The following is a 14,462-nucleotide window of genomic DNA, read 5'->3' on the forward strand; positions in this document are numbered from 1 at the left end:
AAGTGTCCTTCGTCTGTAACCACTTAGAAGTCGATCTTTTATATATATATATATATATATATATATATATATATATATATATATATATATATATATATATATATTTCTTAGTCAACAGTTAAACGTTAAGAAGAACTATTCAAGAAAATAGCACAGAGCACAAACTTCTATTGTATTTTATATTGTCGCATGCTGTACAATGAAGCTGGTCATGGCTTCTAACGGTCTTCACAAGCATACGATTTCAATCAGAACTTTCTCACTTCACAATACCGTTCACTTGTTTTTCACTTGTACTTGATTAAAAAGAAGCCTAAATAATTTGGACAATTTTCCAAGCACAATGTAAAAGTACTTGTATTCAAAAAAAGAAAAAGTTAAAACTGTAATCGTATTAACTTACCAACTTGGAACACAACGTGCAGAAGCTGTAGAATCGTCTAAGGTCGAGTTGACTGATGCCTGCAACAGAAGGAAACCTTATCAAGGAAGGTCAAACAAATGTTAGCAAAACTTTTCTCAGTTTGTCGTGGACAAAGATCGATCATTAGTCTTAAAGAGCTAAAGAAAATAGGAGAAATAAAATGCTCAGGTGCAAATGGCACAGAAAGATGACTTAATGAGCACACAGGTAATCGACCAGAAACTAAAATATCCATGCCTTAGTTTTGTCAAGATTTTTTTCTCCTTCAGCTTGGCATCTTGTCGACACCAACAACCAAATACATTTAAAAGAAAGTCGTAGAAACAATCCCGTCGACCATAGACTAGCAGAAAGCTAACATCTAACATACGTAACATTTGTGTGTAGATAGGCACTCTCAAATTGATACTGTCAAAATAAAGAAAAGAAAATAATAATAAGTTTCAATATATTTAATTAACAAATACTGCGAGTCATTGATATGTATTACTCAGTTTCTATGTATAAATATCTTAAAAAAAAAAAAAACTGGCCACTTATCTCTGAAAAGCCTTGCACTTTTATCCACACTTGTAATTAAACCAAAACTTCCTAACTCAGCATACATTTCTACACTTTTTTTTTTAAACAAGACTACGTCTACTTGTTTAAGTCGAATTTGAGTTCAACGTCGCTTTCAGCAGCGAGAATATATGAGACGGAACCTACTGATTAACGTGGAATGCGAACCACATGAGCTCCCGCCGGGAATCGAACCTGAGTCTCCCACGCCTTATACTTGTTTAAGAGGGAAACGATTGATTTAGCATAAAAATTTTATCTTACACTTCATGTGTACTCTTTGGGACGCGGTGCTCAGTGGCAGAGCGTTCACCTCTGGTGCATGGGATCCCTGATTCGATCCCAGCTCACACCAAGTGAACTAAACTTTGTTGTGGACAAACACCGTGTGCGTGGGTTTTCTCGAGGTTCTCCCGTTTCCTCTCACTTTCTTCATTCCTTCATTTCTCATCATCACCGTCCCCTTTACCCTAGCCAGCATAATTGTAAGACGTAAAATTGAAATAGTTCACTTCGTTTTTAATTTCATCTGTACTCTTACTCGTACAAAAGCAATCTAGTTCTATCATTTATTATTTTTTCTGCAAGTATAGCCGGAGTTATTTTACAGTTACTTACCGTCTTTCCGCATGCAGAATAATACCCGTTTATTACTACAAAGACGTAGTGGCTTGTAGTGTTGGACCTCCTCCTCGAAAAATTAGACCCCTCCCAACAAAAAAAAATTCTCATTGCGCTCGTAAAGCTAACAGACGTAGATTGTCTTTAGCCAATTGCGTTCTTTATTTAAACATTAAATACTAGAATTTCCTACGTACCGATGCAAGCACATGAGCTCTAAAATAATATAGGTGACATTTTTTTTTAAAAAATATGACTGTGGACATGGTACTTCGTGGGCTACTTAGTAGCTAAAGGTGTAGTGCTCTCACATTCTATGTAGAAGACAGTGTCCGATTCTCGGTAGGAGATCACAGTTTAGTCTCCTTTTAAATTCTGTATTTAGGCTTCATACAGAAATGGCGATAGAGCTATTAGCCTCCAAATTCTGCACTACTACTTGCGTTTAACAGGAAAAAAAGTGTCCGAAATTGAGACATATATTAATGGGTAGATCTTGGTGAGCTAAAAAAAAAATCATGTGCAGAAGTAAAAATCTTTCTTTATGCATAGCTTCCGAAAATATTTAGAAAACCTGTATTACTTAAAATCATCTCAAATATTTTATTATTAAGATTGACTCCATACTCAGATGGAATTATAGGAGATTATCAGTGCCGATTTATACGAAATTGTTCAACTATTGGCCATAATTTTACTGCTCGACAAATACTCGAGAAGTAAAGAGAATGCAATACCCCAGTACATTAACTATTTATTGATTTTAGAAAGCCCTACGATTCGATTACAAGGGGAAACATTGTACACCATTCTTAGAGAATTAGAATACCAAAAAAGCTAGTTAGACTAATTAAGATGTGTTTAAATGAATCCCAAAGTAAAGTCCAAATAGCAAAATTCTTGTCCACAAGTTTTCACGTCTCGAATGTCCTAAAACAAGGAGATGTATTGTCGCCATTATTTTTCAATTTTGTTGTGGAGTACGATATAAGGAAAATCAAAGACAGCAACTAGGGCCTAAGAGCTGAATGGTATACACCAGGTTATGGTGCATGCTGATGTAAATATAATATGGGATGACACGAGAACAATAGAAAGAAATGCAGAGACCTCATTAAAAGCTTGCAGGGACATGGGTTTGAAAGTAAATGCAGAGAAAACTAAATAAATTGGCTGAACGTACTCTATCTACACAACGCATCGTTCACATATGAGCACGAATCTCCATGTCATTTCTCAACATCCGTACATTTTCCTCGACAGACGCAAGTGAAAAACGTCTTGATAAACTTGGCAAAGAGTACCATAAGGGGATTTTTTCGATTATTTTTTTCAATATCTCGAACAATTTGCAAAATATGAGTCTACTTCCGGTTGCAGTTTCTAATTCATCTATGATTAGTGTCTTCTTTCTTCATGCATGCAGTATGTAATAAGCAAGTACATTGCACACAGAATTAATTATAATGTCAATTATATATTGTGTTCATTGTGTAAAACACTCCAAGCAATAAAGCTTCATCTTACACTAGAGAAATGGTTATCCTTTGTTTTCCATTATCATTTGGCCATGAAACAAATGTCTGAAAGATATACAATCCCTGAATACAACTATGTCGTGATGGAATATAATTCATAGAACATGGTGCTTTACTTTTTTTTTTTTTTTTAATTTCAACACTTCCAGTGCACCCCTTTAAAATGTAATAAATAAATAATAGCCACATCTTAAAAAAAAAAAAAATATTCAAATAGAACTGGACAATCTAGATAAAGTTTAGAATCAAAGAGCGAAAACGGCATGTTTCTAGCACTTGCGGTTTTTCGAGATCTCATTGTCGAAAGATTGAAGACAAACATATAAACCTAGCATTTTGATATAGACTAGCTGAACCTGCGCTCTCTACATTGCGCATCATTCACATATGAGCATGAATCTCCTTGTATTCCTCACAACATCTGCACATATCCCTTTACATACAGAAAAGAAAGATGTCTTGATAAAAATCGGCAAGGGGTGTCATAAAGGGGAGATTTTATCGATTATTTTTCTCAATATTTCGCACCGTTTGAAAAATTGAGCCTGCTTTCGGTTCAAGTTCATATATGATCAGTGTTTTCTTTCTTCTTTCATGCAGTATGTAAATACCAAATACATTACATACACAATTAATCACTATATCATGTCAGTGATATGTGGTGTTCATTTGGGAAAACACTCTAAACAATAAAGATTCACCTTAGCCTGGAGAAATGGTTATCGTTTTTTTTTTTTTTTTTTCATTATCACTTGGCCATGAAATAAACGTCTGAGATATATACAACCCCTGTATACAACTATATGGTGTCGGAATATATAACTCGTAGGGTACTATGCGCTTTTTTTTTTAATTTTAACACTTCCAGTGTACCCCTACAAAATGTATTAAAGGAATAATGGCAAAGTTTTCAAAATATTCATTTAGAACTGGACAATCTACACACAATTAAGAATGGACCAGGGAAATCGGTACGTTTCCAGTACTTGTGCTTTTCGAGATCTCATTGTCGAAAGGATTGGAGACAAACATATAAACTTTTCTTGACCACAAACATAAACCTAGCTTTTTAATATATAGACTAGCTGAACATGCGCTCTTTACACAGCGCATCATTCACATATGAACACGAATCTCCTTGTCATTCCTCACAATATCTGTACCTGTCCCTGTACCAGGACCGACTTCTGGGCAGGCGGTGGGTTGTCATACTGCTACTTTTAAGGGTTCCAAACTTTGGAATGGGTTTTATTTATATATATAAAATAAGAAAGTTTCGTCTTCTGGGGGGGGGGCAATCGCCCCGATCGCCCCCTGGATCCGCCCCTATTACAGACACACGTGATAGATGTCTTGATAAAAAAAATCTGCAAGGGGTATCATAAAGGGGAGATTTTTTTTCTCAATATCTCGCACTGTTTACAAGATTTGAGCTTACTTCCGGCTGGAGTTTCTAATTCATATATGATAATTGTTTTATTTCTTCTTGCATGCAGTATGTAATAAGCAAATACAATATATACACAATTAATTATAATGTCAGTTATATAATGTGTTCATTGGGCAAAACACTCCAAAAATAAAGATTCACCTTAGACTGAAGAAATGGTTATCCTTCCTTTTTCATTATTATTTTGTCACGAAACGCCTGAGACATATGCAACACTTATATACAACAATGGTGGGATATATAACTCGTAGGATATAATGCTTTAGATTTTTTTTTTTTTTAATTTCAACACTTCCAGTGTACCTTTAAAAATGTAATAAAGAAATAATGACCATGCATTTTAAGTATTCAATTAGAACTAGACAATCTACGCAAAATTTGCAATCGATCAGTGAAAACGTCATCTTTCTAGAGCCTCTATAGTTTCCGAGATCTCATTGTCGAAAGGATTGGCCACAAGCATATAAACGTCTACTAACATATAGTTTAAAAGAACTCCAAAGACGGCAGCATAATTTATTTACATTTATTTTGGAAAAGGCTTTGAACAATAATTTAAGAAAAATAAACTTCATGAAAAAAACTCGATTTAAATAATTTATTTAAAGTACACATATTTTAAAATAATTGTCCTTATTGAACGTGAAATCACAAATAACCGTATACGAAATATTTGAAATCCAAAGTTACAGGTTGGAGCTCAGGTGTTTTTGTTGTTATTATAGCATTTTAATAGATGGATTGATTGATTGATTGATTGATTTTTGTTTGTTTGATATTCACCGGGATGATAACATTGTACAATATGAATGTTGAAATATAAAGTGATACTTTCAAGAAAATGGATACTTTTTTTAAATATCCAGGATCAATATTAGCAGGCCAAAATCATATCCGTAAAGAAATTAAATGTCGACTAAAGCAGGGAATTCGTGTTATTATTCAATCCAAAATCTCTTGTCGACGCGAATTTTGTCGAGGAATTTGATGCCTAAAATATATAAAACGATAATGATGTCTGTTTTTCTGTTTGGTTGCGAAACATGGTCGCTTACGGTGAGGAAAGATCGCACACTGAAAGTGTTTAAATATAAAATTCTGGGACGAATATTTGGATCCAACAGGAATGGGAATAAGATATAGCGGAAACTTCATAACGAGGAACTGCATAATTTATAACGTTTGCCAAACATTGTTAGTGCCCTCAAGTCTATGAGGCTCAGGTGGTCATGTCATGTAGCCAGAATTGAAGAAACTAGTAGCGATTTCAAAAATTTGACTGTAAATCCAATATAAAAACGACTATTAGGAAGACCTAGGTGCACATGGAAGGATAATATTAAGATCGATCTCGCAAAAATAGGAATACGAAGTAGAAAATTGATCCAGTTGGCTGAGGGCAGATGAGAGCTTTTGTGAACGCGCTTTTAACATCCATATACATAATTTGATAAATTTATATTTTTTTGTCGACCGAGTGCAATGACCAAGAATCGAATCAGTTACAGCCTGCACCAAAGGCGAGAGAGAGTTAGCGACTACGCTAAGTACCATAAGGAGTTGGCGGCATATGCGGAGCTAGGAATTCTCTGCTGGGGGGAGGCAGTGGGGGAGCAGACCCTTTGGTCGGTCTCGGAGGTCTTGGTATGTGGCCATCTTATAGGTGGCATTTCTATTTTTTTGCCAAAAAGTTTGGGGAGCAATGCCCCCCATAATTCCGCCGATGGTTGGCGGGAAATTTTGCTTTGACAAAGGTAGAGTCGACAGTTCCTTTTTGTTTTAGTTAAGATTATTTAAATATTGTCAACATTTCTTTAGTTTATTCTTCTATATTGCTCCCACTTTCTCCCTTGTTCTTCTTGTTTCTCTCGGCCGCTACTCCCAGAGTGAAAGTGCTCTCCAACGTCATGCATTGGCCTAGTCGTTATCAACTGGTGTACCGTGAAAGAATAAATAGAATATGCTGCAAAATTTTAGAATTTTAAAAAAACAAAATATTAAACATTTAATTTGGCTAAAATCAATTCTGAGATAAGACTGTTCCAGTCAACGCCTGCAACGGCAGCAACAATGCTCAGTTCTATCTAAACTCAAATTACTTTATACAAACTCATAGTTTTGCACTCTTATTCTAATATACAAGATTAAAAGTGACTATGTTTGTGACTTCATAACTCTTAAAACAATAGACCGATCACAATCAAACTTTCAACATTGATAAAGATCGAGCCTGGGATGGTTTCTACCATTTCACTTTGACGATCCAACTTTCAGGAGGAGAAGATAGTTAACATTGATCGAAAATAACCAATATTAGTGTCGACTCTAGGGATGCATTCGAGTCGAGTCGAGTCGAGATTTAAGCCTGTCTCGACTCGTCTCGAGAAAATGTTGTCTCGACTCGTGTCTCGACTCGAAAATATGTTTCTGTCTCGACTCGTGTCTCGACTCGACAGTCTCTGTCTCGACTCGACTCGAATTCGAGTCGAGACGTCTCGAAATTCGAGTCGAGACAAAATGTACGAGTTAAAATATACGCACACATCAGCCAGACCATCATGACTACCTACCTAATTGTCAGTATGTCGACTTTTGGCATGGATAAAAACGGCGACACGTCTTGGCATACACGCAATGATCCTTGATAGGTCGCTGGAGAGAGCTGGCACCACATGTGCTCACTCAGTCACCTAATTCCCGTAAATTCCGGGAAGGGGGGCGATGTGTTCTGACGTCACGTTCAATCACATCCCACAAGGGACATCACTCAAATGTCCGGCTCCAATTTCAATGAAACTTTTTTTTGCTGATAGAAGGCATGTATGCATCATTACTTGTGATGACAAATTTTTGCCATGGTGCATGCTTTCTATTTTTTTTAATAACTTTTAAGAGTTGTGATGTGGTTATTAGAGATTACCACAGAAGTCCCTTACTACCCTTTGTAAACGGAGCGTTAATGAAGAAAAGTGAAGAAAAACCATGTGGATACATATAAGTCCTGGGGGGAAGTCGTATGGTAGATATGACCTTGATGGCAGCCATCTTGAAATCCGCCATTTTGAATTAAGGTCAAGTTTTCAAAATGGGAATAGGGTAATATGATACATAATTTCGGGCTAGAATTTAATTAGAAAAATAATGGTGAGATTAGTTTTAAGATACACCCATTTGGGGGAAAGTTACCGGCATATTAATTGTTTTTAGTTACTGTGTGCGTAAGACCCTTCTTACTTTCGTCTCAAGACCTGTAAATCGATCGCAACGGCAGAGCCCGGTTTCGCACTAGTGCTTAGAAATCTTTAAACTCACTTGAGGCAATATTTTTGGATTATTGTATTGTATTTTGCCTTTAATTAAATTTGAACCCACTTCATGATCTTGTGTAAAGTATCACTAAAAGAGAATTTCTGTTTTTATGGAGAACGTAAGCATAGCAATTATAAAAGATGAGTAAGGTGCGTATGTATTTATAAGAAAGTTTATTTTACCAGTCTTTTGTGGTTCCGCCTATTCTTTAGTTGTTTTTTTTTTCAAAATACTCATATCTCATAAATAAAAGAGCTATTATAAAATCTCTTACCACTATTCTTTATAACTTATAAAATTTTATTTATTGTAAAAGCACTGGCGAGATATTTCTTATCGCCCACTAAAATTATGGTGGAGCTCCTTCGTGGCTAACGGTTAGCATACTTGCCTTTGGCGTGGGAAACCTGGGTTTGATTCCCGGTGGGAGTTCATGAGGTTCGGATTCCACGTTAATCAGTAGGTCCACGTCTCACATAGCCTAGCTGCTGAACGGGACGTTAAAATCAGAATCAATTCAATTCAAAATTAGGGTTTTGACTTTATTATGATGTCATTAGTTTAAACGCCCAACTGCCCAGTAACTATAAACATTGACTACATTATAAAATTGTAATTTGTGACGACTAAAATATCAGAAATTAAAGATTATTCTTTGGCTTTTGGAACATTTTGAAAAACGTGAAAAACTGGTACTGCACCGATACAACACACCTTTTGGATTTGTCATTGTGTAAAGTGATACAAACTAAAGAAGAATTACAACTTTATGAAATTGTATTAGGACTTATTATTTAGAAATAAACACCAAATAAGTGTAATACTTCATATCCGTATCAAATACCAAGTTTATGATGAATCAACTACACAAAGTAGGATCCAAAAACGCTCATTGCAATTTGTTCCATCCTTCAGTCGAACCAGGAACTGAAACATAAAGAGTGACATTTTGTTTTTAAAGATACTTTGTCCAGCTAAGTATTGTGAAGGTTTATGTCAGTAGAAGGAATTGCATTCCATTATACAAGCGCAATTTCACAACTTTATGTACACATTACTAAATATAGACCTAGGTTCGATTTCCGATGGGAACTCCTGTGGTTCTGAACCCACGTTAATTTGTAAGTTCACGTCTCATATAGCCTTGATGCTGAAAGGGACACTAAACTCTAATCTAATACTAAATACAAATATTTAAAGAAAAATGATGACGCACCAAGATGACGTGAATTTGGCTATCAAATCCATTTTGTGTTTTCAGTTATTTTCTAGTAGTATTTTTTGTAGGCATCCTTTCAAAAGACAGTGATGCAAATTTCGTAACTGCGAATTCCTGTTAGAAGCCATGAAATTATCCGATTAGATGCAAAATTTCCCGTCCACTAAAATAGATACCGTAAATTTACAATATCTAACAATAAATAATTTTGAAAGATATCGCTTTCGAGGGAAAAAAATGAAGTGAAATCTTTGAGTTTTACGTCCCACGGTTATGCCGGTTAGGCTAAAAGAGAGGAGTGATGATGAGAAATTAGTGAAATCGTGGAATGAAGAAAGTGGGAGGAACGGAAGAACCCCGAGGAAACCCACGCACACGGTGTTTGTCCACCACAAAGTTCACTTGGTACGAGCTGGGATCGAACCAGGGTCCCCAAGCACCAGAGGTGAACGATCTACCACTGAGCCACCGCGGCCCCGCTTTAGAGGGGCCATGACGTATAGTTGAACTCATTCTCGTAGTATGAAAGGCATTATTTATAATTATGCATGATAGGATCACAAACAAAATTTAAAAATATTATGTGCACTTTCTTTTAACAAACATTATATTGTCTTTTATGGCGTGGAAGGGAATGTTATGTTCGAAAAAAAAGTCCTTAACACGATTCTTGTTGCTACACACTGCATGTTTCTAGCCACAGAAAAGATGCAGCGATAGGTAGGCTATTTTTCAATTGCTTTACATTAGCTTGATGTTTCAAGTCTTTTGTGTGTTTCTGAAGTTCACTTTTATCACAAAAGAGCTCAATATTAACATGTCTTACATAGCTTTGGTTCGATTCTCAACACGGACTGCAACTACCCGTTAAATTGTGCATCCAAAAGGCACTCTTTGTTAAACCTCGCTTATCACCGCTCATCTTAATAATATATATAACTTCACAGCGAAGCAAATGTTGCATTTCTCTCTTTCATCCTAACACAAAACAAAACTAACCACAGCTGTGACACGAAGGAGCTATTTCGAAAAGAAACAAGCTATGCTTCATAGAGATGTGTACCAAATGATAGAAGTATAAAGTATTGTTTTCTTTCCTGTTTATTGATATCAGTTGGTGTTCTTAATGAGTTTACTCATTAGTTTAGAAAGAGTATATATGGAATTTGGACATATGTTGTACGTATTCTCCTGAGAAATAGATGAGACCAGAAAAATTATTAGGACAGATGGAATAGGTTTAAGCGCATCTACGTGACTTTATCAAATATTTATTCTCCATAATGGTACCACGCGGAAAACTTGGTATAGGCCTACTTTTATCTTTGCCTCCCTCTGTTAGCTGTTTTGTATCATATATATCGGATGGTTTTGATATTTCTTCTGATCATTAAAACAACAATGGTACCTGTGTGCGTGCAGAAATGCAAAAGCACAAGGTAACTTCCTATTTGTTTTGAAAACAACAAACCCATTTCACGTGTGCGAGAGAAATTGAGCACAGCGAGACCGGGTGTTTACTCACGGTCAGTTCGCAGCAGGAGTCCATGGTAAAAATTTGGCTATCTCGAAAACACTCGCAAAACCTTACAAATACAAAAGACTGCGCTTCAAAGAAAGTTTAGACACTATAGATAAATATTTAGACAAAGTATTATCCGTAGTCTAAATCTAGTTTGTATAAAACTATTGCGATAGAGTGAACTTCATAAATTCTCTGAATGAGCAGTTGGTAGTCTATAGTAATTTAGCATAGTTATAATTATTGTGTTTTCGTTCCCATGAACGCAATAGGGTTACGTAACTTCTGGATTATTTGCTTGCCCAACTATTCTGAGGCTTTAATATGTTGCAGCATATCACGAGCTACGGATAATATATAATGTAACGTTTGTTGTACATCACATATTATGATACGAGACTATTTTACATAGTATATCTTATCTAATATAAATAAAATAAAGAGTTTGTTTGTGTGTTTGTCTGTCTGTCTGTGCGACCTGGGGACCAGACGAGTGGACCGAGAGTTCCCAAAATTTGGTCACGGGTACCTTAGTCCAGGCCCCAGATCAAGACGAAGCGTTTTTTTAAATTTAGAACCAGGGGGGTCTCGGGGGGGACGTTTACTGGGACCGACCTGGGGACCAGACAAGTTGACCGAGCGTTACCAAATTTTGGTCACGGATACCTTGGTCCAGGTCCCAGTCTAAGGCGAAGCGTTTTTGTCAAAATTGGAACCAGGGGGTCTCAGGGGGGCGTTTAGCGAAACATGTAGTAAAAATAATCCAAATTGATCGACATCAGTGTCAGTGTCATCTTTTGAGTCATAGTTTAGATGTTTCAATTTTCTTTTAGCTTCGTTCTTCAGCAAAAGAGTCGGTTCATTGTATTCGAAAAAGAGAAGGGAGAAAGGGTGAATTTATATTTTATGTGGGGGGTAATGTTGTAAGTAGTATAAACAATACATACCGCTTCCGACTCTGTACGCATACACTAGCCGCGGAGTTCACACACACACACAGAATCAGAGTCCTCACACACCAAGAGCGAGAGCTGTGCCACTGAGTCACAGCGGCCACGGGGCTAGGTCGAGTCCACTTTACGTTCATAGTTTCTTAGTACATAAATGTTACGATTATGAAATAGATTTTCCTTAATGAGCTGCATAAAAACAAAAGCTTTCGAAATGCATTAAACAATTAGCTCGATTTGAGCGTGAACTTAAAGTTATATCAGAGTGTAAATACGGATACGCACCAAAGCTCGAAAACTTAATACACTATTTCTCCTATATAGTCAGCATGTAACAAGCAATCATTCAGCTTTCATTTGAGAGGATGGAAATCGAAGGCCCCTGAACAACTATGTTACTAATGTGCGGAATGTATTTATCTTACAGTGAACTGCTTTGATGCCAAGTGGCCTAACTCCAAAATTGAAATTTTCCAGGAGTGAAAGTTGAAGTTCAATATCTCATGAACAATCCATATTTCTTTTATGTTGGGAACCAAAACCATAACTACTGTATGTAGTTCATTGTTTTATAACTTAGTGTTTACAAAAATCCTTTTAAAAAATACCTATTCATAGAAGTGGATGGTACTTATCTGTACTAGTTCTTGGCATCCAAGCAGTCCATTTATTGTAATACTAGCTTAATATACCCATTCTTAGCATGGGGGCTGTATTTGGAAGTCAACACCTGTGGAAGTATCACCATTCATTTCAGTGACCGCGAAAACTAAGGATTTGACACTAGTATCAATCAATATGGGCTATTTATACATGTCTCGGTATTCCTCACCCGTTGACACCCGGCCCGCATACAGTAGTAGCTGAATTTGCAAGTCATCGCTGATGGAAGTGTCACCATTGATCTCAGCGACCGTGAAAACTATGGATTTGACACTGATGTCGATCAATTTGGATTATTTTTACTACATGTTTCGCTAAACGCCCCCCTGAGACCCCCTGGTTCCAATTTTGACAAAAACGCTTCGCCTTAGACTGGGACCTGGACCAAGGTATCCGTGACCAAAATTTGGTAACGCTCGGTCAACTTGTCTGGTCCCCAGGTCGGTCCCAGTAAACGTCCCCCCCGAGACCCCCCTGGTTCTAAATTTAAAAAAACGCTTCGTCTTGATCTGGGGCCTGGACTAAAGTACCCGTGACCAAATTTTGGGAACTCTCGGTCCACTCGTCTGGTCCCCAGGTCGCACAGACAGACAGACAAACACACAAACAAACTCTTTATTTTATTTATATTAGATAAGATATACTATGTAAAATAGTCTCGTATCATAATATGTGATGTACAACAAACGTTACATTATATATTATCCGTAGCTCGTGATATGCTGCAACATATTAAAGCCTCAGAATAGTTGGGCAAGCAAATAATCCAGAAGTTACGTAACCCTATTGCGTTCATGGGAACGAAAACACAATAATTATAACTATGCTAAATTACTATAGACTACCAACTGCTCATTCAGAGAATTTATGAAGTTCACTCTATCGCAATAGTTTTATACAAACTAGATTTAGACTACGGATAATACTTTTATACAAACTAGATAATCAATTATTATTATTATTATCATTATATTTACAGTACAACCAAATACAACGACATTAACTATTAGTTCTAATTAACTGAATTGAGCTGAAAATTAAATCTTGATCTTTAAAGATTAACTATTAATTTTATGCGTTCTGTACCTTTCTAAAGGAATAAAAGCTGGAATTGGTTTCAAGGCTGTTTCTGAGTGAATACTTTCTTCAAAATAATATTAAAAATTATAGAAAGATTTTCGAGACATTCGAGTCGAGTCGAGATTTTTAAGAGCCGTCTCGACTCGACTCGTGTCTCGACTCGAAAATTCGAGTCGAGAAATACGTTTGTCTCGACTCGTCTCGAATTTTACAAAGTGTGTCTCGACTCGAATCTCGACTCGAATTCGAGTCGAGTCGAGTCGAGATTCGAGACATGTCTCGACTCGAGCGCATCCCTAGTCGACTCCATAGTTCTCGTGGTCGCTGAGATGAACAGAGACACTTCAAATGCTGTTTAAATCCAAATTCATCTCCCATTGGTACTTTTCAGGGAGGGTGGTGACATGTAAAAATATTTTTTTAAACAAATAGAGCAATAATAGTGTCGAATTCATAGTTTTTGTGAACCCTAAGTTGATTGGTGAAAATTTTGGTGCCCTTTATGTCCAAAATAAAACGTATTCATCCCACGAAGAGCGGGCTTTCTGCTTGTAATTCATATTATTAATAAAAAAGCAAAATCAAAAAGGTATGTCGCAATGTCGAGGGAGTTCCGTAAAGGGTAAACGTATTCGAAAAGGTTGGAAAGCACTGAATTGCCCAATAGGAAACGATTGTCTTCTAACTTCACTTTACGCAACATATCGAGGAACCAAATTGTTTACTAGGGAATATTTATCAAGTCACCAAAACTGGGGTGTTATTTTCTTGTTTCCACACAACGTTTTGTTCTGTGGAACATAATACAACAAAATAGATTTCAAATTCTTCAGTTAACTTCAACAACTTTCCCTACTAGGTATTAGCTCACTGATATCCAAACTTTGTCAGAAAGTTCTGCGTGAATGAGAGAAAAAAACTAATGAACCAGACGTTCCCTAGTTCTGCAGAGCTACTGATAAGCAGTTAGGACTTCTGAAAATCATATACTAAGTTGTTGCTAGAAATATTCGAATGATTTAAGGAAGAAAAAAAAACATTTATTCGTAACTTGCTTAAACACAATGGGATTCAGCAAACTGGAAGAATTCAATAATTAAATACTTATCTCTATGTCAAGATTAT

At 36.4% G+C, this 14,462-nt stretch overlaps 1 protein-coding gene across 1 annotated transcript in view; it reads right to left on the minus strand.

Annotated features, from left to right (window-relative positions):
* The window catches only part of LOC145687967 (uncharacterized), a 1,078,260-nt gene that overhangs the window by 888,920 nt on the left and 174,878 nt on the right, over positions 1-14,462 (minus strand). The window contains exon 2 of the mRNA XM_081761576.1: positions 404-462. The gene's annotated coding sequence lies outside the window, so the exon portion shown is untranslated. The remainder of the gene's footprint in view (positions 1-403; positions 463-14,462) is intronic.

Source organism: Thermobia domestica, chromosome 6, assembly GCF_964235325.1.
Source record: "Thermobia domestica chromosome 6, izTheDome1.hap1.1, whole genome shotgun sequence".
In the NCBI taxonomy this organism is placed as follows: domain Eukaryota; kingdom Metazoa; phylum Arthropoda; class Insecta; order Zygentoma; family Lepismatidae; genus Thermobia; species Thermobia domestica.